Raw genomic sequence first — 25,506 nt, forward strand, 5'->3', positions numbered from 1 at the left:
ACCACTGTCTTCTATAGCCAGTCTGTCACAAACATACCCTATATTAAACTCAGATTTCTGCAGAACATTGTCCATTCTATCAGAGACTCCTGCAATATCAGGAAATGAAGTTTTATGCTATTGATCATAATGTAAATAAGGTATTTCTTTGGAACCATGATTCATATATTCATTTAGTCGTTGCTTTCTTAAAAATAATTTACCATACATCTAACAACTATAACACCCATAGTTATATTTTTGTCTGGTGGAAAAAATTTGCAGCCCAGAATACCCTTACCCTTCCTTACTTCAAGACTATATTGCTGGCTTGCATACAAACTGGTGTGCACCAGACCCCCAGGTGCTTTTTGGACAACCTACTTTCCAGCCAGTCTGCTCCCAGCCAGTCTGTATTGGTGGCTGGGGTTACTCTCACGACGTGCAGGACTTTGCATTTCTCTTTTCTGTCCTTCAGGAGATTCCTCTTGTCACATTACTCTAACCTGTCCCTGGCCCTCTAAATGTCAGCACAGACATCTGGTGTATCTACCACTCCTCTGAGCTTTGTATCACCTGCTAATATATTGAAGGGGAACTCTGCTCCATCATCCAGGTCATTAATGGAGCTGTTAAAGATTATTGATCCCAATAGCCACCCCCAGGGTCTCAGGGCTAGGGACTGTCCTCCAGCTGGACATGTACAGCTGACCACAGTTCTTTGAGCATGGCAGTTCAGCCAGTTTTCAGCCCAGCCTGCTGTCCATTTATCCTATTTTTCTAGGAAGATGTTATGGCAGACAGTGCAGAAAGCTTTGCTGAAGTCAGATAAACAACCAAGTGAGTCACCTCATAACAGAAATCTATCAGGTTAATCAGGCATGATTTCTCCTTCATAAATTTGTGCTGATTATTCACAATCAGCTTCTAGTCCTCCCTACATTTGAAAACAGTTTCTGTGATTATATTTTCCATCACTTTAGTAAAAGAAACTCTTAAAGATAAAAGATACATACCCACTTGAAAATTACTTGGAAAATAGAAAAATGTATTTACAAAAACAGAGAAATGCCAAGACAGCATTGTTAGTCGCTTTGTGTCCCTTTAGTGGCTGAGAGACTTGTTAACAGGCTTGAGAGCAAAGCCCAGAAAGTGATTTTGGGATGCTCCCTGACTGGACTCAGTCTGAAGGGAGCTGTTGCAGGCCCAGGAGACATAAAAGTTCTTTTTAGACAGAAGAGGTAGCATAGGTATAGTCAAATGAGTTCCCAGTTCTCATTGTGGCACAGAAAGAAAGGATAGATGAGACAAAAGCAGGGAGTAGGAGTCAATTTAAATTCAAAATCACCAGGATTCCATTGATTTTTCCAGAGGCAGGATTGGGCCCATGAGGTTTAATTGTCTTGTGTTCCTTTACAGAAATGTATGAAACCTGCAATTGTTTTTGCAGTTAGATTATCTTGGTTTTCCCATTTGGTTAGCCAAGAAATGATAATACAGAGCATTATCTGTTCAAGTGTGAATGCAGTTTCTATGAACACAGACAACCCAATAGTAGCAGCCCCCATCACTGGCAAGAAAACAGTAATCCAAAGGCACCATGAAAGGGGTAGCTGTCAGATCTCAGCAGCAAAAATTAGCACATTTTAGAAAGAGGAAAGAATTCTGCAGAAAAATGAATATAAATTGATGTGCCTAATTTAATTTACACAAATCAGAAGGAGAAAGGACAAGTAGTTAACATCTTGGCATTACCTGTCATCTGCAGCATGATTACTGTTACAAAATATAAGGAGTATTGGAGACCATGAAAGTTTTTACATTAGTAGCTACTAATTTACCAGCATAAGCAAACTGCTTCAGAGCTGCTAGCTTCAGTTGAAAATAGCATCTCCTCATGCTTGTTTGATTTGAATTTATTTGTTTAGATGTTTCAGAAAGAGAATAGATATTTTTATTCATATTGTTATAAAATATTTCCATAGTAGCAGCAGTTCTAAATTCCTAGAATCCGAACAGTAGCTAGACTAATTATCATCAATACCACTGGAATATCATTACTGTTAGCTTTATGGTTCATCCTGCATAATCTTCTGTAACCTAACCCATCACACTCACTTCTCTTGGCCTTTCTCTTCCTGTACCTTTGCCTCCATTACACCTCAGAACTTCTATCAATAGCAGGGATGCTGCTGCCTATTTGTTTCTGCTCCATCTCTGGGGAAAGGAAGGGACTGGAAGTGGATTTTGTCTAGTTTCCTGGGGTTATTTCCTCTGGCCAAGATAGCTCTATTTCTTTTGCAATAACCTGAGGGAGAAGAGCAGCACTACCTCCCAGATATGATCCATATGATGTAAGGGTCTAAGAAAAATGGATGAGAAAAATCAATGCTGGGACAAATGGTGACCTGAGTGCTCTAGCACAACATTCTCCACTGTAAGACGAGTTCTCTCACAGTAGTGTATTTGTAAAGGGATAGAACTGCCCATAGTAGACCAAAATGTCTTAACAGAGTCAAGATGTTTGAAGGCTTCATGGTCCTTCTTGATGTCTGTCTCTCAAATTCTGAGAGAATAATCTGCTTGGGTTTTATCTATTAAAATATAAACATCTCTAGGAGTACTCTAATCTTCTTATAATAATCATAGAAAAAAATATTCTATGGTGCATACTTCACAAGAGAATGAGGCTAAAACAGTTGGTAAGATAAATACCATAGCCATTGCAGTTCAACTGGTTAATCTTTTCTGATGTAAACAGACAACCATCAGAGACATTCTCATGTGAAACCCCAGCAAACACTTCAAACAGAGAAATGGCTCAAGCTGATCTAGGGGACACCCAGCCTGGGAGAGGAATCTGGAAGTGTGCAGGTAATGTCTAGGATGTCTGCACAGGCTCAGTGCCTGAATTTGGCACTGTCTGGGCCCTTAACAAATGCAAGTCAGTTTTCTCTACTTCACTGCCAAAATGGATCAAACTAAATTGAATTAGAGCTGTTTTAATGTTGAATGAGAATGTCTATAATGAGGATCAATGCAGTTTAACAAATCCATTTTAGCCAATACTATTATTTCATTCAAATGTTCTTTTCTAGCTCTTCTTATACAGACAACCTCTCATGAAACCACATTTTGGACACCATCAGTGTCTAAAGGGTGATTATGTACAAAACTCTTCCAGATGAGTGGTGCATGTCGAGGTCTGCAGCCCCACTGTTACATGTCTATAACACATATTTCATTGGATCTGAAAAGCAGTCCTTTGGTATTTGAGAGGAACAAATTTTTGTAGAAGATTACTACACAATGTAAACCTTCCATCACATTCACTGCAGTGCCACAACTAGCTGTGGTTGCTGGAGTTGGAATGAAAAACAGTAACAACTACTCTTCAGGGTTTCCTCAGTCTCCTTCCCTCATCCCATCCCACACAGAGGCAGCTTCTTGTTGTACAAAGTCTGTCACATCTGAAAGAATGTGCAAGTTGTTGCTGTAGCAGTACAGTAGCTGTTGATGAGGACATGAAACTGGCTTATGAACCTCTCATCCCCTCATGCCTCTCATCCCCTTTCAAAGATCTACCTTATGTCTGACTTCCTGGTTCTTGGCCAAAAATGTGAACATTTTTGAACAGGAAGAATTCAGAAGTGTTGAGAACTAGGAAGGATCATGTATTGAGCATTAACATTAAAAAAAAAATCCCAACCAAAAAAAGCCCTCAAACAACCAGAACCTAAATATACACACACGTGCACACACACATTATAGATTGAAATCAGTAACATTTTTTATTCACAAGTGGGAGAGTCATTTTGGAGATAACAATATCAAAATAATATAGGAGTCAGTTTAATTTTTTGTTCCCAAACAGCATTGACACCTCTTGATTCTCCACATTAGCTCAGAATTTAAGTATCTCAAAGAAATATGATTAAATGGAGACTCTTACAAAGAATCTCTGTGGAGGTCAAGTGGGAGATCGGAATTCTGTTGGAGATGTATGGGAAGAAATATGTTGAGTGGTATGCAGAAACCACTCTGACAATGGAAAGACCTTTCAATGAACTACAGCTATTCAGTAGCCCAGATGACATTCACCTGTGCAGCCCATCCACTGGGACCTCTAATGCACACACATCTATTTAGCAGTCTTCTGCTGGTAAAAATGGATGTGTTTTTTCACTCATTTAATCACCAACCACCTTCCCATAACTAACTCTTTACTTATGAGCATGCTAACTAGGGCTGATCAGAGCCGTGAGCAGGAAATGTAATTTTGTTCTCCAATTGCCCTATTCATTATCCTCCTCAGCATTTACATTCTGCACATTAGGATGCTGCATATAATGTGATCATTTGCTATGTGGCTGTGACTGCCAAATACAATGAACAAAATAGAGTCTTCTGAGAGAGTTATTCTACATACAGGAAAAACACAGCTTGTTTTAATGGGATCTAAAAGTGATCAAGTGTAAAGCAATGTTTCTGTAATACACAGTCTTTGTTATCAGTCTTCTTTTATATATAGCATAAAGCTGGTTAATACGTACATAAGTCAAATGATTTACAAAGCAATATATCACCTCTCAGACCAGTGCAGGTCAGGATGTAACATGTACCAAATTGCTCTGTTTTTAATAGATCCAGGGACAGGCAAAAAGAAGAGGACATTTTTGCTCTCCTATTTAGATGATTTTAGATATAAAAAGATTATCAGGCTCTAGGGACTGGGGAAACACAAAATTATTGTGCTCCCCTCCCACCCCACCCCAAAAGACTGCTTTGATCCAGCCCAGGCAGAAGAGTGAAGAAAATATTTTTCAAGTCTTGAAGCAAGATTTCAGAGGAGCTCTGGCTTACCAAGATTCTTTCTCTTACTATTCCTTCTCTGGCTTACCAAGCTTCTTTCTCTTGCTCTTCCTTCTCTTACTTCGCTTTTCCACCCTCCCTGCCTCCCTCTTTGCAAGGGTTGGTGTCAAGGTCTAAAAACTTGGTCTAGAAACTTTAAAACTCAAGACTGATTGATGCAATATATTTTTCGATATTTTTTTTTTCTGAAGAGATCCTTTCATGTAGAAGAGACATGGGACCATGGAGATAAAATTCAGGTTAGAAGAGGTTTTTTCGAAAGAGTCTGTATATTTCCTTGAACAGCTACATTTTTTTCAGCAGTGTTCACCTGCATTGCTGAAATTATACAGAGAAATGAATTATATTCATGGGCGAAAAAATGCATAATTAAGCTGCTTCTTGTGTAAGGGATTTTCCTACTAAAAAGTAGATATTAAATGACCAGTGTCATATAAATGGTATAAGACATATGAGAAATTTAGTTTTCACAACCTAGTCAGAAGCACTCAGTTCTGTACATCATGTACACCTGAATTATTCATCCATTACCTGGCCTTTCATCTGAGGTTTTTTATGCTTGGAAACAGTCCTTGTATAGATCTCCTGCACAGCTCTTTTACATGTAGGAGAGGTTAGATCTAGTGCCTGCAGCTCATAAGCAAACAGAGCTTGCTTTGACGCTGGCACTGCTCTACTCCAGTAAAACCCATGCTTCTAACTTGAGTATAAATTCATGCAGGAAACATTGAAATGTGCATATTTTAATTAAAAATTACTGGGCATTTTTTTGGGAAAGAGTACTCTCAGGGACTAATGTGTTAACTTCTGACTGAATTTTTTTAATTTGTGTGGCTGTCTATGGACCTATAGTCTACTGTAAAGCATATAATGTTGTATTGCCTATTTAATGCCTCTACTGATGATATTACAATTTTGAAACACTTCAGATTATCATGACTATGAAATACACCTTTTGGTAAACACAACTTGCAAATCTTATGCTGTTGCAGAACACCAAGTGCAAATCAGGTCATAGGTCAGTCACTACTCAATACAAAATCGCTGGTAATGCACTAATACAGAGTTTCTGGGCACTACTTTCAGGGGAAATAATAATAAAGAATAACATTTCCATGTGTATCTTCTTTCAATAGGGAGAAAAGACTAACCATGGCAAAGGGAAACTTGTTTCTGTGGAGATATATAATGGAATAACCTATAAAAATGTGCTGTGATGGGTCAGTAACCAAGGCCTTGCCTATGCAGAGTATGTTTTTTCATACAGAATGAGATAAGGCCCCAGTGTGATGTTGTGCTACTAGAATAAATTATCCTATCACTTGTTTGGACAAATAGACAGTCGTGCTCTGCCACACTCAGAGGAGAGCTGAGTCTTGGATTAGGGAAACTGTAGTGAGTGCACTACTACTACCAGGTACTGAGAGGGGTGAATGAAAGATGTCCCACCTCTCAGGCCATCAAAAGCATGTCCTGCTTTTGTCATTTTTTCTCTGCATTGGCTGGCAAATCTATCTTTGTTATTTTGATAATAAGTAGGGCTTATCTCATCTAGCTATACATAAAGACTTAGGTATGTTGACATAGATGATGGAGATATAGACATAGACATAGATAATGGATATCTGAACACATATAGAAATAAGAATAGACAAATACACATATAGATATAGAGGCAGATGCAGGCATAAGCACAGCTCTGCTTTGTTTACCCTCTGCCCCCTTCCCCAGCACCCTGACACAACACCAGCATTAGCAACTAGATTAGCACCTCAAGCACCCAACAGCTGGGTCTAATTCTGGGAGCAATAAAGAGAAAAGTAAAGCAGAAGGTGGTTAACCACCACAACTGAGTTGGGCATAGGTCTGTTTGGGGGCTTGAAGGACCACAAAACTGTGGATCAGAGAATCAGGAAAATACTGAAGCTGTTTTCTTTCAGTTCACCTCTCCCATGTTTTCTTTCCAAGTTTTCAGCTTCCTTTTACTCTTTTGCTCTGTGCTGGTGTGATTTCATGTTCTGCAGTGAAAGAGCAGGCTGCAGATGTGCCTTGAGAGAAGCAACACAGACTTCTTTTTTGAAATGACAAAGACACAGTGAGGATCTCTGAAGCATAGGGAACAAATGCCACTCCTGTTTTTTCAGTGTGTAAACACATAAGTTTGACTGCAGCTTTTTCTGTTATCAACCTTGTGATCTTTTTCCAATGACTTTATCTCTCCTTTTCTCTCCCTGCCTTCTGCCTCTTCGAAAAGATCTATTGGCAGATTAAACTTGCATTGTAAATATATTTGAAAAATTAAATTATTGTTGTATCAAAGGTTAGGAGTTCTCCTTTAAATATTGCATGAATTTGTGTCTGGTTAGAAATAGATAAAGAGATAGCAGGACTCTTTAACATTGCATGCAAGTAGCACCTTAGCCCAATCTAATTGCCTTCCTTTATCTTGCTCACTCCATTTGCTCTCCAAACACACACAGAACATGGAACAGATTGCAGTCTGCTTCTGGGGAGAAAACAGTCTAGCTAGAAGCTCCCAGGCCTTGCCAGGGATTTAGGGACTTAGGTTCAGGCCCGTGCCTAACCACATAAGCAGCTCAGTCCGTGGCATCTAGTGACAGGAGCATCACAGGGGCTCTCCAGAGTGCAATGTGTGGGATTCCTTCAGGCCTGTTTGTTCACAGCTGTCCCCACAGTCTCAGTCTGCCACCAGCTCACTGCTTGGGACAGCTTGCCAGCATCATTCTCCTGCCTCCCTCAGCACAGGCAGGCAGCTTGGGGCTGGTACAACTAATTCAGTATCAGCTTTAACCACTGCCCTTCAAACACTGGGGTTTAGGAGCTTTTCTCTTCCGTGGAAGTAATTAAAGTCCCAAATTGTGTCTTGGTGATTTCACCAAGATGAAACTGAGGAACATGCACCAGTAAAGCTTTTCTCAATTAGGGGAAGAGATTGGCTCCAGCACCAAGCAGCAGTATGACATTAAACAAGGCAAATGGCCAAGCCCCTTCCCCAAGTTCACAGGATTTGCCCATCTCTTCTCCTTGAAAGAGAGCACTTCAGGTCCTGAACACTCATGGACAATCAGTGCTGGGAGCTCTGAAGAGACCAGTTCAAGCCCTTGTCCTCCAAAACCACAGACAAAGCCTCTGAGATCACTGCACACAATCAAGTTCCTTTTGCCTAACCAGGTGCTGTGTGTCTGATGAGAAATGATACGTGACTGGATGCACACTCTTAGGCCACTTCATCTGCAATGTAAAATGCAAGAGCTTAAAATCCCCACAAAATGAAATGGTGAAGTCAAACCTCACAATTTCAAAATTTTCCCACAAAAAGAAACACTAGAAATGGATGAGTCGTCATGGAGTGTTTCAGTGGGAATGGAACTGATCTCTGAGAAAAGACTGTTCATCAACTTGTTTTTGTCCAGTTCTGTCAAAGCAGGCTTTGACAGAAAATGTTCTGTGGGGTTTTTTTTACCCAAAGGCAAAGGAAAGAGACAAATCTATGGTGGTCTGACAGCGGTGTCTGCCAGATAACTTCTAATGATTTGTTTGCTCCATGTGGCAAGAACTTAAAAGGCTTATTGTGTGATGGCAACTAAAATCTAGGGATATTCTTAAGATGTCATTTAAATTTAGTCCATTACAGCAGAATCTTCTGCTGTATGACCAAATTCCAAGGAAAATACTAGATATGGAATAAGTAATCTGAAAAAATTATGATGCAAGAAATTACAACTTTGAAACATGAAAGGAAGAAAGTTTTTAACACTTGATCATTTATCTAATTAGCGCTTAAATTTTTCGGGAACTAGAAAAAATGGTATGTGAGCTTATTTTTTACTTTCACCTTTCAAAGAGTAAGAATGTGTCATCCTAGAAGAAGGAAACATTTCTCAATACGATATAACTTTCATTCTCCAATATTAGAAATAACAAAAAGGCATTTATTTATTTTTTTAAAGAGCACAAACCAATGACAATTCTGTGCTGAACAAAAAAGCACTATAAAAATCTCAAAAGGGAAACTTGGCTCCATAATCAAATACCAAAATGATTTGAAAGATCTAATAATCTGCCATATCCCAGCAATAAATAATATATCCTGCAAACACAAACTTAGAAGGAAAAATGCCTTTAATCACAGTAATAGTTCTCCTGCTGCCCAGTATATCAAATTACCTTTTCCTTTTCAAAACAATATATCTTCCCAATCCCATTTATTCCTATAGCCTCTGGGCCAGGTTCTGATCTCAGATACACTGTTCAAATCTAGAGTAACTAAACTGAAATCATTCCTTTCAATTGGGACATTTTCTCTGGGTTAAATAGAAATTATTGACCAATGGAGCTGCACAAACAGATTACACAGAGGTCAGTTTCATGTTTCAATCCACGCTCTCTTTACTGAACACAACACATAGCATTGGCTTACCTGAGCATTTGCCTAGCCAGACCAATTGCTATATTGTTTTAAATGCTGTCCTTCTTTGTGTGGAATACAAGCTTTTTTTCCTGTTTTGGTTTCAATGCTATTTAAATACAAGGAAGTGAGACTGCAAGGAAGAGTCCTGTGAAAAAATAAACCCTCCCATCGTTCCCACACAAACACATGTCTGAATCATCCAATAGCTTTCAAAACCCCACCTGGTCTGAATGATCCCCATAAGCCCATGACTACCCTTTCTACCACTAACCACACTGTCCTGGCATGGCTGTGTGTCCCCAGTTGGCCTGGGAGACATTGGTGGTCTCCTCCTGCCTGCAGAGCCAAGTGCTGTGCTAAGGTACTGGCTCATACTGCTGCTCCCTTATGGTACAAGAGGCAAGGTGTAGAAATTCCACAGTCTCTCTGGGTGATGTACTCAGCGCTGTGATGTTCTCCTGATGTTTCTCACAATGTCCAGAACAGACCATGTGAGCTGTGCTTTGAGGCCACTGTCCCATATTGCATCATTAACCATTTCATGAGGAAATCATCACCATCTTTGAAACTGGCTTCAAGTATTGGCAGGGCAGCTGTTGGGCTGTCCCAGCACCTCACCAGACTTGGCCAGCCTGGCAGAACCTCCCAGGGCAGAGCTAAGAAGGCACTATGGAGTAGCAGTAGCTGAAAAGATAGAGTAGGCATTACACAGTGTTTAGAGATAGGAAGCTCTGAGGAGTAAAAACTCATGCAAGTTCGCTACAGTACAAGTACATTAAATATATTAAATCAGAATGCTTATGGTGCAAAATAAAATAGCTGATGTTTAGTCTAAGAATGCACCTCTTACTGTTGCCAGGCTTCTTCCTCGGGCACCTTCAAAGGAGTTCTCTGCTCCTTGAAACCTTCAGGTTTAAAAATGAAACAAAGAGGGAGGCTGGAATATGGAGAAGAGGGGGAAGGGTGTTTGTTAAATGAATTGAAGGCAGCATCCAAACCTAGTTCTGATTACAAGCGTCAAGCCTTTAGTGAAATATCTCAGAAGAGTGGAAGGTTGGACAGATTTATGGGTATGCATACTCCACTGGTTTTTATTTTGCAGGTGTATATATATGAGCAAAGATTAAAAGCCAAAACAAATGTTTAAATCATTGTATATTGGTGGTACAGTGGAATAAATATAGCATAGACCTCAAGATTCTAAGTAATGCTGATTGTAAAAGATAATTTCATCTTTGCATTCACCTCACTGAGACACAGAAAAAAATGCCATAAGAATTATGGCAACAATTCGTAAGTACTACTACCTCCTCTCTGTTCTTAAAGTGTTCATTTTCTATTTTGATGTGGATCCCATTAAAAAGAGAATGCATTATAGACTTGAAAGTGGTTTTATTTAATATAACATACCAACAGAAGGTGATCATATTGCATGTGAAAAGTCAGAACTTTCTGAAATGGTAATACCACTCCCCTAAAAAATCATAAACAGTTATAAAAATACTGCCTTTTGTTATTGACGTACCTCCCATCTGACAGATCCCAAACTGCTACATGTACAGAAATCTTCTGATTATTATCAAAATATTTGGGACAGCTGTAACAAAAATATCACCATAGAATTTTTTTAAGGAGAATGTTGGGAAATAATTTAGAAAATTGTGATCATGAAAGGTACAGTTAAGGCAGGCCACTTGTAAAGCCAAGGAGAAACTTACATCAGCAGATTTATAAAAAATGGTCCTTTAGTGACCACAAATAGTGGGGATCATATTTTACATCTACTCCAATTGACATAGGTTGGATTCCTGCATATAAAAAATATCTGATGTCTAAGGCATCCCTTGTATGAATTATAGACATAAATAAAATCAGCCAATATTATCCTTCTATAAAGAGAATTAACCCTATAAAATCTGACTTTTTAATTTACTCCTTGCTGAGAAAGAAAGATTTAGTGAGCCCATGCGCATTTTGAGTAACTCGGTCAAAAAACACATATACCAACATGTGCAGGAAGCACCAGTACGAATTTAGCTGAATTTTGTACTGCTTCATCACACAACAGAAGCACAAAAAAAAAAAAAGAGATGGTTCTACAGCTAATCAATATCTAGAGGCAACATCTGTGATTATATTTGCAACTGCACTAGGATCTCAACAAATATTCCTGAACTTTACAGCAATCCAGAGAAAATGCCAAGTATCGATAACATCCAATTTATGAGTTTAGAATTTACCATCAGGGCTTGTTTCCTGTGATCTGGCAGGCACTGTATATCCTTTACAAATAACAGTTTTATCTGACTAATCTCCACGTGATCAGCAGAAAAGGACGTGGGGGTTCTGGTTGACAGCAGCTGAACATGAGCCAGCAGAGTGCCCAGGTGGCCAAGAAGGCCAACAGCATCCTGGCCTGTACTGAAATTATGTTGCCCGTAGGGCCAGAGGAGTGATTGTCCCTCTGTGCTTGGCACTGGTGAGGCCACACCTTGGGTTCTGTGTCCACTTCTGAGCTGCCTCACTAAAAGAAGGATGTTGAGGTGCTGGAGCATATCCAGAGAAGGGGAGTGGAGCTGGTGAAGGGTCTAGAGAGCCAGTCATATTAGGAGTGGCTGGAGGTGCTGAGGTTATTCAGCCTGGAGAGGAGGAAGCTCAGGGGAGACCACATCACCCTCTACAATTTCCTGAAAGGAGCTTGCAACAAGGTGGGGGTCAGCCTTTTCTCCCAAGTAAGTAGCAACAGGACAAGAGGAAGTGGCCTCAAACTGTGACAGGGAAGGCTCAAGTTGGACATCAGAAAGAAAATCTTCACTGAAAGGGTTGTCAAGCATTGGAACAGGCTGCCCAAGGAAACAGTGGAGTCACCATCCCTGCAAGTATTTAAGAATTGACTGATGTGGCTTTTAGTGCTATGGTCTAGTTGACATGCTGGTGTTTGCTCACAGGCTTGGAGGTCTTTTCTAACCTTAATAATTCTATGATGATTCTGTGCCTGACCTGATCACACACCTGGCCATGCTTAACTGAAATATTCAAACCAAAGTCCTTTCTTGTAGACTATGATGCCTATATCACAAGGTCTGTGAGAATCTTTAGACCTTAGCATTCTCTCTCCATATAACTGAAGTTTAAATAAAAGATTTTTAAAGCTCCTGGAGGTTATTTAGTCTCTCAGGAGTGCCCAGTAGAGCTATCAATTAAGAACACTTCCTTATTTTCTATAATATCACTAACATGTCTGTAAAACCAGTGGAGTTATATTAACAAATGCCTGGTGTGAGAGGATTGAAAAGCATGTACAAAGGAGATTTGGATTTGGTTCTTCTAATCCTGCTTCAGACTGGGGAGCTTGAAAATGTAATGTGACCAAATTTTAAGCATTAGCAGTATTTTCCAGATCTGATGCATTTCTGACTTCTCAGAAAAGGCAGGTCCTTGCATCAACACAAGAGGACATCAGTGGAGTCCATGTTTATGTATTTTTATTTAGGTTCTTTATTATTTAAAAGTGATCTCAGCCAAAGAGAAATATTTTGCTTGTTTGGTCAAGAATTTTATGCAAGTAGATATGGTAAACAGAAAGTTTTTTCCTTAGGAGTATAATGTCTTCTAGTGCTGATTATAGAACATAAAAGACATATTCTACCGAAATTTCTTAGGATCATAAACCACTAAACTGTAAGCTTCACTTGCCTTACAAATTTTGATAACAACATGAATAGAATTAGGAGCTTATCTGCCTCACCAGGAGATTGTTAAAAACAGAAGCTGCAACAACATGAAAAAAAATTTTAAAATATGGATAGACATATGTTTTTACAGCCATACCTGGTTGTATTTCTTGTGTTTGATGTAAGGCAGTAATTGTTGTTTTCTCTTGTTCTGCAAGATTATACAAACCTTTTTAAAACAATGGAAGAAATTCTACCCATTATGGCATGCTTGTTGGGTTTCATGGATAATTAAAGCTGGACAAAGGCAGACTCTGATCAGACACTAACAAGGAAAATCGAAAAAGTCCAGCAGCAACCTGGTGCTGATAAACAGGAATTCTGAAGGGCTGATAAGCAGAAAGCCATTGTTATAGAGGAGAGGATTTACTAGCCTCTGTTTGGTTTGTTTGCTGGCTTCAGGGCAGGATCCTTTTCTGTAAAAAATATTGAGCTTTAATTGCTCTTCAGTACGTCCAGGTTCAATGAGCCTTGAAGACAGTCAGATTTCCATCAGTTTCAGTGGGGCTGAGATCACACTTGAGATGTAAGAAATACCTTACATCTTCTCTCTTTCCATCCCCGCCTTTGTGTAACCTTCAAATGAAATGTGTTCCAAATTTATCCTTGCATTGCTTTTCCACCCCTGCCCTTAAAAAAGCAATAAATTTGAATCTTACCACTTCTGTGCAAAACCACAGTGTGGTATGCAGTAGTCTCTGAAACTGTGAAGAAGTGTAGATAAAATGGCTACTCTCAGTCTGGCTACATGAGACCAAAGTAGGATTTAGAAGCTCCAACAAAAATAACGCACGCTGGCTCTGTATGTTGAAGCATGAAGAAGTTAGTGAGAAAGTAGACATTTTCCCCAGGCTGCACAGAAGCAGCAGCTATTCTGGAAGCATTACAGTACCTCACACAGCTGATGTGCATCTCCTGACAGCATACAGACCAGTTAGATCAGCAATCCCAAGGATGCCATGCCACCCCTAGAAGATGTCCTTTTTCTTAGTGACCAACAGTATTGTTGAATGAGGAACCTGCACAGCCCACATGCATATTTCTAGTGCCCAGCATGCCCCTGCAGCCTTCCCAGCTGGCCTCAGCCTGACAGACATCACATTCTGACACATGGAACAGGGAGGAGAGGATAGCTAGGCACATTAAGTAGTAGTAAGGTTATTGCTGATGTTGGTACTCATAAGACTCTCACAGTGCTAGATAGATGTGAAACTGGATGTGGAAGAATTGAAGGCATGAAGGACAAATTGTCTTAAAAGACATTTGTACGTAATAGGTATTGATGGACCAATTTGTACATCTAAACTGAGTACAGAAATATTATGCTTTTGAGGTAAAACTGTGCCTTTTCTAAGTATCTCCTGCTTGACTTAACTTGATCTCCTTTTATGGCCAGGTGATCCACCTAGTGAATGAGGAAAAAGCTGTGGGTGTTGTCTACCTGAACTTCAGCAAAGCTGAACATGAGCCAGCAGGGTGACCAGGGACCAGTTGCATCCAGGACTATGAGGAGTGTCTGAGGGAACTCAGGTTGCTTAGTTTGGAGAAAAGGAAGCTCAGGGGAGACTTTATTTCTCTCTACAGCCACCTGTCACGAATGAGGTTTTAGGTTGCTCAAAGAATCACCAGCAAAAGTATTGGCAAAGCAGTGTGACAAGATTTCTTGGCAAAGCTCACTCTTCTAATTACTAGATGGTCAAAGCTACAGAGAAAAATTGGACTAAAATCTAAAATCAATCAACTTAAAGTTAAAATCAATCAAAAATTATATACATGGAGGCTGGGAATAGAAAAGGATAACGATGTGAAAAGAGTAAGGATAAAAAGAAATAAAGGAGACCCTCCTGTTGAGTCACAAGATTCAGAGTGAACCTTCTTGCCAAACTTATCCTTGGACTTGACAGGGTTTAACAGCACTTAAACATTTAATCAACAACCTAATCGAAATTTAACTAAAGTTTCTATAGAATTTACTGTAAGCACAACAGTAACACAGTTACAGACCTAACAAACTCACAGATCTTATATATGTATGTCTGTGAGGATGTGGACAGTTGTACTACCATGTTACCTGAAAGGATGTTGTGGTAAGGTGGGGCTCAGTCTCTTCTACCAGATAACCTGCAGTAGGACAAGAGGCAATGGCCTGCCTCAAGTTGCACCAAGGGAGACTCAGTTTGGATATTAGGAAAAAATTTCTGCAGTGAAATAGTGGTTAAGAATTAAATGGAACAGGCTGCCTAGTGAAGTGGTAGACTCACCATTCCTGAAAGTGTTCAAAAACTGAGTAGATGTGGCACTTTACAGTACAGTTTAGTGGGCATGGTGGTAAAAGGTTGGACTTCATGATCTTGGAGGTTTTCTCCAGCCTTAATGATTCTATGATCTCAAAGTACACTATAGGTGGTCAAATGAGAAAAGAACAGGCATGAGGAGTGTTTGTGCCTTGGGCATGTAAATTTCTTTTGAAGTTCCTGGAGATTTAGCCAGGAGACCCTGGGAGTCTGGAGATTGACTCAGTTTGCTCTAGACACCCAATAGGTTCAGGGACTATTTGACAGAAACCCAACCCAAGAGAGCCTCTCTGGTTCCCTTCCTAGTGCTGATGAGGACTGTCTGAGTTCCCTCTCCATAGTGCCTGGTGGTGCCTGACATGGCCTGGGTTATCCCTGCTCCCCAGAAGTGTCTGTCCCCAGCAGGCCCTGTCACAGGTGCCATCTTGAGCAAATGCCTGTGGCACCCCAGGGCATCTCAAGAAGATATCTGTGATCACACAATTGAAATGACTCATGTTGCAGGGGATCCCTAGGAACAAAAAAAACACCCAAAAAACAAACAAACAAAAAACAAAAAACCAAACAAAAAAAAAAACCAAACAAACAACAAAAAAAAAAAACACAGAAGCAGCATTTCATAAGGGCTTTTATTCAGTGCTACTCTCAGGTACATGCCAGAAAAGGACTTTGTGCAACTAACATTGTCTCTGTAGGGGCAGCAGTGGTCAGATCAAAAACCCAGCTCATTTACAAAAACTGACTTAATGAAATCCCTTGGGATATCACCTCACAATTGGACGGAGTGGGGAAAGTCTAAAACCCAGACATCTACCAGACCCAGGAGGCCTCAAGATCTTGACCTTACCAAAGGTACTATCTGTCATCCAGTCAAATATCCGAAAGAAAGACGCTAAGATCTCTGAACGTTTGCTCCTCTGAATGCAGTTAGGACAAAGCTTGCATTCCATAAGTTCCTTTGGAAGAGTGGGGGGTTGCCAAGGCAAAGGTTGAAGTTAGTTATCTTTCAAGTGATTTTTATTTAGGTGTCTTTGTCTGGGGAATCTGGCTCTCTAGAAAATTAATAAAAGTCTGATTGATCACTCTTGCCATGTGTGATTAAAAAATTTCTCCACAGTTTTAGATCAACCTGGAGTAACAAGGGCCTGGAATTTTAACAGCAAAATGAAAAATAATATTAATCTTTTTAACTTGCTGCAAAGACATGTGCATAGTTCTAAAAGAACTATGACAATTCATAAACTGCAGGAGGTAACTAATTCAGTAAATATTGCTAAGTATTAACATTTGAAACAACAGGATATAACATATAGGGATACCTAATCTCTGGTTGTCATCATAGCGTGTGTGAGTAGTTACAATGCAAGCACAATTTATGCACTAGACTCCCCTGTGTTAGGTTCATCCAGAAAAAAATTATTTTTAGAGAGTTTTCTGCTTCTCTTCGTAGTTATTGAATGTTAATGGCTGGATGAAAATCAAAACTTAGAATTAAAATATTGCACCAAAACAAATTTCAAAGGTTTTAGTCTGTGTTCTGAAATATTTTCTCTTTTTCTTGATCATTAAAATTACTTCCTGGAGCCAATTTCACACAGCTCACAGTTCTGAAAACTTCATTCTGATTTGTCAAAATACAAATTCCCAGTCTGTGGAGTGAAATCTTATCTGCCTTAGAATATTTTCTTCAGCTTGAGGACTCATGGGAGTAAAACAGGAAAGATTTGGCAATATTTTGATTTTGAAGTAAGCCTACTTGCAGGAAATTTGTTTCTAATCTAGTTTTATTTCTGAATTGTCAACTATCAAGAAAGACTTCTTAAATAGCATTTGTTATCTTTGCTATTTTATATTTTTATTATATTAATGTCTAAAGACCTTTACAAGGTTTGCAATTCTATTGTAGTAGATGGTGAATAAATAGGAAAATAAAAAGATAATGTGTACCCTGAAGGCCTTACAGTTGATAAATATTTGCTTAGTTGTTTAAATAAATAATATTCTGCACTTGTGTATGGCATGTTTGAAGCTATTTATTTCAGCTGTCCACTGCAAGGGTTACTCTGTGTCCTGCCTCACAGGCCACTTATTTTGTTCCCTAACTGGATGACAAACCTTTTAAGCAATAGAAAGATGAATGGTGAACAGTAAATAGTACATTTCCTAGAGGAATTTTTGGGCAAATGACCACCTGTGCTAAAAGCAGTGAAACACTGAGGACTCATAAATATTCACAAAAACATTTGACAGTTCTCCAAATGTTTGCAAATTAGCAACATAACTCTACAAATGAAGATGACACCATACATTTCTGGAAAAAAATTAGAATATATAGATGCACTGTTCAATTTTACATATGTCCAGGTGCTTTCTACTAACAAACCTTCTCCCTTTTGAATGATTTTTTTCATCTCACTTCTTAAAATAAATACTACCACATATGCCACTGTCAAACATATTCCTGAAAACAGCAGCAGCATTTGGCTCAAGACAGAGTTTTCCAGGGCCACCATACATTTCAAAGAGAGTACCAAGCACAAGAAATATGGCCAGGGCAGCATCTTTATAGAGATCTCCAACAGAGATGGTCTGGAATAGAAATTCTTCTCAGGAGGGCAATAATTTCAAGAAATGCTGTTGTAAACCTGCTGACATCCATTCTTATTAAGGGAAACATGCATTAAAATTCTTTCCCTTTCTGGAAACATCTGTACACAGACACCCATTTTTTCTCAACATGTCCAGAAAACAGCAGTAGCCAACACAGACCCTTGTGTATCCAAGCAATTAAACCACTGCAATTAGAAATAGGCCATTTAAGATAATAGCATTTTCAAGAGATGAAGAAAAGCCACAGGTGGTAAATCATACACTGAAAAGATTTGCTAAACACGCCAGAAGACCAAAAATGTGTAATTGCATACTTTGTTGATTGAACAGTGGGGATGTAAGCACATGTTCTTCAAAAGAACTCAAGGAAAAAGGCAAAGAATAATCTGAGATGGTAGTATAACACAAACTCATCTCTGAATAGAGTGATTTAGCCAAAGTAATAAACCAGACAAGTAAAAGAGGAAATAACTTGTGTGATTACAATATATTACTAATAATAACAAAGTAGAAATAGTTCAGTGAAAAGAAACTTTTAAAATGTTTCTAAAAACAGAAGAAAAAAAAGTTGAAACACAGAATGTCAGCTCTTCTTAAATTTAGTTCCAACTCAGAAGCAGAAAGAGTGCACACCATTTATATGACATCACAAAAGTGCATGGCTTCTTTTCTCTGATATATCAGCAATTTTTGACTTTAAAGAACTCACAGTGTAATCATCAGATTTCTCAAATGATACCATCAGTCACAAAGTTTAGTATCCTGAGTACTCCTTTTCTGGAACTACTCTTTAACTCACCTGCTCCTCCTGTTGTTTTAGTGCCCATGGAAAATGACATACAGAGCATTTTCAGATTGGTGCTATGATTTCACAATGAACACCACTCTATGCTAGAAATTAAATAGTCATTACTGTTCCCCAATTAGAAGTGAGATTGGCACATCAGGCTGTTAAAACATACATCAAACTATAGACTAAAATATTAATTGCTTATATAATGACCCCTTCAGTAAATTTCTTTTTTAAATGTGCTAGAAGAGGTTTTTTCTCCCCTTACATATTACTGGGAGCTTCTTACGACTTTGAAAAAAACACAGGTGTATTTCTGATACAAAACCCTCATGAAAGTTGCTGAACAGAGAGCCATCTCTCCTGTGCTTTACACAAAAAGGAAATGGGATTTTTCAATGCAGTAACATTCCAGTTCACACTGTTAGCTGCATCAGAGAATGCTGGAAACTTGAAAAATGAGGAGGATAAACAAACAGAGAACTCAGTAGAAATTCTTACTTGTGGAAAAAAAAAAATCAAATTAACTGGATGTTGCAGTGAATCAGATATTACTTGAATTTTATAGATGAATATGACACTGAAAGTTAATTTACTGTACAGAAGGGAAGAGTTTCACCTGCAGCCTTTGACTGACTGCTGTCACAACCCATCTTCCCAGGGCTCCTTAGGAGTTTTTTCTACTGCTATTCATTCCTTCCTTATCTGTATTTCATTTTCTTCTCTTTTTTTTTCCCAAATGAAGTTTCATATAGTTTTGTCTTTGAGAAAGCCCAGCAACTGGCTTTTTAAGGATGAACCATCCATGGACACAAGGACATGTACCCCAGGGGAGCTGAAAAACAAGTCACCTGAACAAGGATTTGAATTCAGTCCACTTATGAAGAAATGCCGATATTATCTACTTCTTGAAAAGACTCTTCTGTGCAGACCAGAAACTGGAGGAAGTAGAAAGCTTTCTGACTACTAAACGTTTCCTATTTTCTGTGGTTTCTGTGATATCCTGGCAGAGATTGATTTTATAAAGCCAGTGGTCCTTAGTAGTAGTTGCTAGGAAACAGTGCTCTGCACTCCATCTGCACATGAGGGGATGTGCAGCTAGAAACTGTGGTTTCTAATGGAGTCATTCTTCTGACTTCAGCCTTGCACAGAGAAATATCACTGCATGGTTTCCCCAGAACAACACAAGCAAGTTTTAGTCCTGTGTGCACATATTGTGGCTAAAACCAAGCTCAGCTAAATGAAGACCTTAATAACTTTGTACCCCAGGTCAAATGACCTGGTGCAGATTCCAAGTACAGAATTTATTCCTGCAGAAATTTAGAAAATCCAGGGATAAGCTGGGAGGAAATTCCTGGGTCATATACCCAGTCCTTCAATATTTCTGGCTATCTACATAGTCACCCTCCTTACATTTGTCAAGCTCCATTAAAAAAAAAGACAGGATTTTGTACACCACAAATACACCTGGTAAATAGTAGCCCTCTTTCAATGTGTAGCATAAATTTATTTATGGATTTTTTGGGGGGCTGGGTGTTGTGAACATTTTCACTTCAGCTAAACAGCTTTCTTGTCCTTTTTTTTACCACATCAATGCATTTATAGGCAGTGGTCTAGTGATCTTATATCCTCTAACTCTGCCTTTTTTTGACTAACCAAACCCAACAAAAGCCCCTCACTCCTGTATGGTGAGCTCTTTTCCTGTTATATTGTGATGCAGCACCTTTCTGTACTTCTTTCTTTGAATTTTTCTTTCTTAAATGTTGGTGAACATGAATGTACATAGTGATTCCAAGTAACATATGACAGTGCATGGGTGCCTTACCCTCTCTACTGGAAATGCTTCTCCTGATACTGCCCAGTGTATGGTGGGGCTTTTTGTGGGGTTTTGCATTTTTGGGGGGTTTTTTTGGTTGGTTTTTTTTTTTTTTTTTGGTCACGCCAGTGGCTCAGAGACATCCTGTGGCTGAAAAATGTAAACCCATCTATTTTTTTCTTTTTTCCTACCCATTCTCAGTGGGTAGAAACCATTCTTGTTATTCCTTCTTTAAAGGATCACCTTGATTTTTAATTCCTATATTCCTAGTCTATAATTGCTGGCATCAAGTTAACCAGATTTCTACTGAATTTGCCCTGTTGATATGCTTTGTACCTTCAACGAATTTAATTATTGAACATTGGCTTCTTGATCACTAATAAAAGTAATTAAGGAACATCTTTTGGAATCCTGTTTTAGAGTGCTAGTTTGTCTTTCAGCATAATCCATCACTGTCTGCCCTTTGAGGAGTTCTTTGTACTAATTCTCATGTCAAGGAAAACTGAACCACTATATGAAATATTTTACTGAAGAACAGGTAGTCTACATCTACTCTGTTGCTATTTTTTCCTTGGGGGGAAAAAAAATTAGTCTTTAAAGAAGCCTAAAACTTGGTCCCCATTAATAAGCTGTTATTGTATTTTAGGGAATTGTCTGTTACTACCCATGGCTTTCATTTTCCCTAAAATATTGCACATCAGAAGAGTTGGTCTGTGGCTGCTGAGTTTGCCCTTTAGCATGTTTTTGTAATGACTCTTGCTGGCTTCCATTCAGATGGGCATAGCAACTTCATCAACTTGGGGAGTTCTGAGCCAGCATTTGTGTAGCCATTTCCATTTTCTATTATCCTGTTTCCCATAAACAGTCCTGCTGCCACATTTCTGTCCCACCTGCTTGTCTTTAGAGGTAAAGAAAAAGTACTATTTGTTTGGGACCATCCCTACACTAGCCTTAGACAGTGTCCTCACCTTTTTTTCCTAGATCTTTATCTATTACAACTGAAGAATCTTTAACTCTTACTTCTGATTTCTTAAGGTCTAAATCATCCCTGCAGTCCACAGTTCACATTCTTGTCTTTCACTTTCAATCCTCCAAGTTGTGGTTTCTTTTTCTGAGCTAATCTCTTCTGACTCTGATCTCAAACATCTCTCGACAAATTTCAGCAGCCAGTTTAGAATTATTTTTCTTGAGAAGCCTGGAGCTCTGTTACCTAAGAATACAAATTTCAGACCAGCACTCTACCCCAATGCAGAGTCTTTGCTGTTCAGAGTGAATTGCTATAAAATAGTTTTAGAGCCTTTACAGCCTAACACCACAACTACCAACTTGTCTTTGTGAATACTGCTATTTCATTTAAATTGGAATTGGGTCAGTACTGTCAGCACCTGATAGTGCATTAATTTCTCTATTACTTTCTGCATAATAACTTTGCAACTTGCCCATCACCAACTTAAATACTATGAACTCTTAGCAGTTCCATTAGTTTCTTCAAACAGGAGGTTGCTAATCTCCACTCTGAAAAATTACTGGATTCTTCTGTGGATGTAACATCCGTTCTCCAGTCTATAAATGTGGAATTTAAACTCTCCCATAATGATACAATCACCAGGTAGCTTTACTTCTCTCATGATGCTAAAGTAACCCATTCCCTTTCCCACTACAGAGCCCTGTCCCAACACATTTTCACATAAGCTGATCCTGTCTTATCCATACCATTAATTAACATTTCTGTACTGCCAGCCATATTCTTAATATATATAATGCTACCACATTATCTTTCAATTCCTCCTGCATTTCTTTCACAGCGTGCACCATGTAGTACTTGCACTCCTGTTGCAATTAGTATTCTATCATGTTTCTGTTATCCCCCTGATATCCTGTTTCATGTCATGCATCAATAAGCCTTACTTCTTCCATCTTTGTGTTCAGGTAGCTTTGTTGCCACTGTTACTGCCCTCTCCCTTCACCTGGTTTTGTATCTTCCCTACCCAGAGCATTGGAAAGAGCTCCCCAGCCTGCTGTGTACCGTTTTGGAGGTGTCAGCCAGGAGCAAGTGCAGATCATAATCAGGGGAACAGAAAGCCAAAAGTGTGTCTTTTAATGCTGGGAAAATACAAGCTGACAGAGGATATCATGCCTCTCTGCAAGCATATCCAATATAAAAGCACCAGGGAAAGGAAAAGCTCTTAAGTCTAAGAGCCAACACAGGCACGAGTACAAATAGACCCAAACTGGCTATGAATGCATTTTTACTGGGCGTTTTCAGAAAACGTCTAATCCCCAAAGCAGTGAGTATCTGAAACAGTCACTGAGAAGGCTGTTTGAATGAAAACCTCTGAGTCACTTCAAGCTGAAACCAGTCCATTTATTAACAGTGATCTAACATCACTGTTCAAGAGAACAAAAACTTGACTCATGTCCCAGAAGGTTGGTTCCAATTCCTAAATAATAATATTAATAAATCAACATTTTCTCTTCAAAAACTGACTGCTTAAACAACCTGTCAAGAGCAGTGCTATGATTTCTGCTTAGAAGAGGGTGTGCTGTGGTGAGAAGCTTGATCAGCTCAGTCCTGCACCCCATCTCAGAAAAAGCTTTAAACATAAGGTGTTATGACAAAAAAAAAAAATGCAAGCATCATTGACTTATATTTAGAAGTATCTGTATAACAATAAGAACATGGCTGTAAGCCCCTGAAAATATTCTGAACAAAGATAAGCATATGTTTACACAGACTTTGGCATGTAAACTGTTCAGGGCAAGGAGTCTGCCTGTACATTTATCTTTTTTTAGAGCAAAGTACACATCTATACAAGCAACCACAATTTTAGATTACTACTCTTGATGGCCAGTTGACAGTTACTTTATTAACTTCAGATGTGCAAGAGATTACTAGCAGGAACTCAGACCTTTTTCAGCAGTGAGAAATCTGAAATACTGTGCACTGGGCCTATTTCTTACACCCACAGCAGGGGTGTAAATATTCACAGTCATTTGAGCATCACTTAAGCAACAGCAATAAAGACCCTGGGCATTTTGTGAGAATTAACGACTGCTGACAGTGTTAATAGCCTGAGGTGGAACTTTGGGCCATTAAACCCAACTGGCCATTAAACTTCAAGAGAGGTCCAAGGCTGAGGTCATTATGACAGTTACAAATTCTAGGGGGGAAGGTATTTTTATATATGCTGTTTGAACAGTATTTAATCTGTATTTTTGTAGATCAAAGCTACAGATTGGGTAGGGTAAAGAAACTACAGATCTCTAGATGCTGGTGAAAACCAGCAATTGTTCTTCATCTCAAAGGAAAGGACTGAAAATCTCAACGTATCAGAAAATTCACAGCCAGGTGGAAAATGTGTTTAGCATTTGTAAAACAGTCACAAAATCAAGGAGATACTTCTAGAATTTTCATTAAATAAACCCTTGAGAATTAATCCAGATTTCTCCCTTAGAATCAAAGACCCTTTTATGTATAATTCCAGATACAAGGTAGGTGAAGGAATGTGAGCTCATGTAGACACTAAAAGGGGTGAAATTCACTCAGATCCAGCATCTAGCTCTTCTTGAAGTCCCAGATGTATCTTGATGGTACTGAATGCACAGGCCACCTGCCAGCTTCTAGACCCATATGTAGTTTACACACCATGCATTTCTGGCAGTGCACAGCTCTGCCACACAAATGAGGGACAGGATGAGAACTCTTGAGTGCTGAGGAGGAGCAGCACTCACACAGCTCAGGAGCAGCCCCCCACATGTAGGGTTGTGGGTCAGAAGAGACTGGAGAGGAATGAAGCACCCAGAGCTCAGTCCTCAGGTCTCAACCAGCCAGTTAAAAAAGGACACAGAACTGAGGACATCCAGACACTCCTTATACAAATACATGAGTTAAGAGCAGTGAAAATGCCTTATGCCTTTATTTGTACTGATGGGTGCTGCTTCCTGTGTCAATGGAGCTGCCAGGATGGCTACATGCCTCTCAGAGAGCATTCCTAATACCCCACTTACTTACTCTCCAACTCCTGATTTTGTGTCTTACACTTTTTAGATGCCGCTATAAGACCATTCAGCTCACAAAACTGACAGAAACCTGAAGAGCAGGGGGTGTTCTCTCTTTTCTGGTCTATTTATTTTGGAATCCAAAGGAGAGCACACCCTGAAACCAGGAAATGGGGACGGAGAGACACCAACCATTTAGATCAGCTCACCCTAAGTGACACACCATTACACACAGCCAGAAAGAAGTATTAAGCTACAGTGATTTGAAAAGCTTATCAAACAGGGCAGAAAAGTCCCATGGAGAAATCTGTCTCCATGAAAGGCAATGGCAGAATTCCCACCAGCTTCACTGGAGACAGGAGCTCCCAGACGTTCTTTACCACATCTTGAGAAAGATTCCCTGCTAATTTCTAGGGGAGAACAGACTAGTACTAAAAAGCTTTAGAAAGACAAATAAAAATATAAAAGAGCAAAGTAAATGTATTACTCTCACTTATTTGGAATAATTAGAATGTAGAGATAAGGAGCATTTCAGATACACAGATGCCCACTAAAGAGAAAAACCACTCACAATATATCTAATTCCCCAACTGTTTTAGCCATAGCAGTATTAGAAACAAGGCATGAAGTAGACTGTTGGCAAGCAGCCAGAGCATTCCTGGATTGCACATATGTTAGATGTGTCGGGCATTTACTGCAGCAGAGCAAGAGCACCCCTGCTGCAGTCAAGGGTCAGTGAGTATTTCTATAGAAACAAAGAAGTCAAGGCTCTAATAGCTTTCTTGTTTCAAAAGTCTAAGTAAAAAAATGCAAAAAACCCCAGATGCTTAGAGAAAAGCTTGATAAAGAATGCTATCAGACAATTTTAGGTCAGAGGTCTTCCAACCTCAATTTTTTCAGAGCCTGTGGGAAAAAATAGCCTGTAATATTGTTTTTAAACCTTTTTGTTTGCTGGCAGTTCTGGAGGTAGTACACATTTT

Source organism: Molothrus ater, chromosome 5 (assembly GCF_012460135.2).
Source record: "Molothrus ater isolate BHLD 08-10-18 breed brown headed cowbird chromosome 5, BPBGC_Mater_1.1, whole genome shotgun sequence".
NCBI classification, from domain to species: domain Eukaryota; kingdom Metazoa; phylum Chordata; class Aves; order Passeriformes; family Icteridae; genus Molothrus; species Molothrus ater.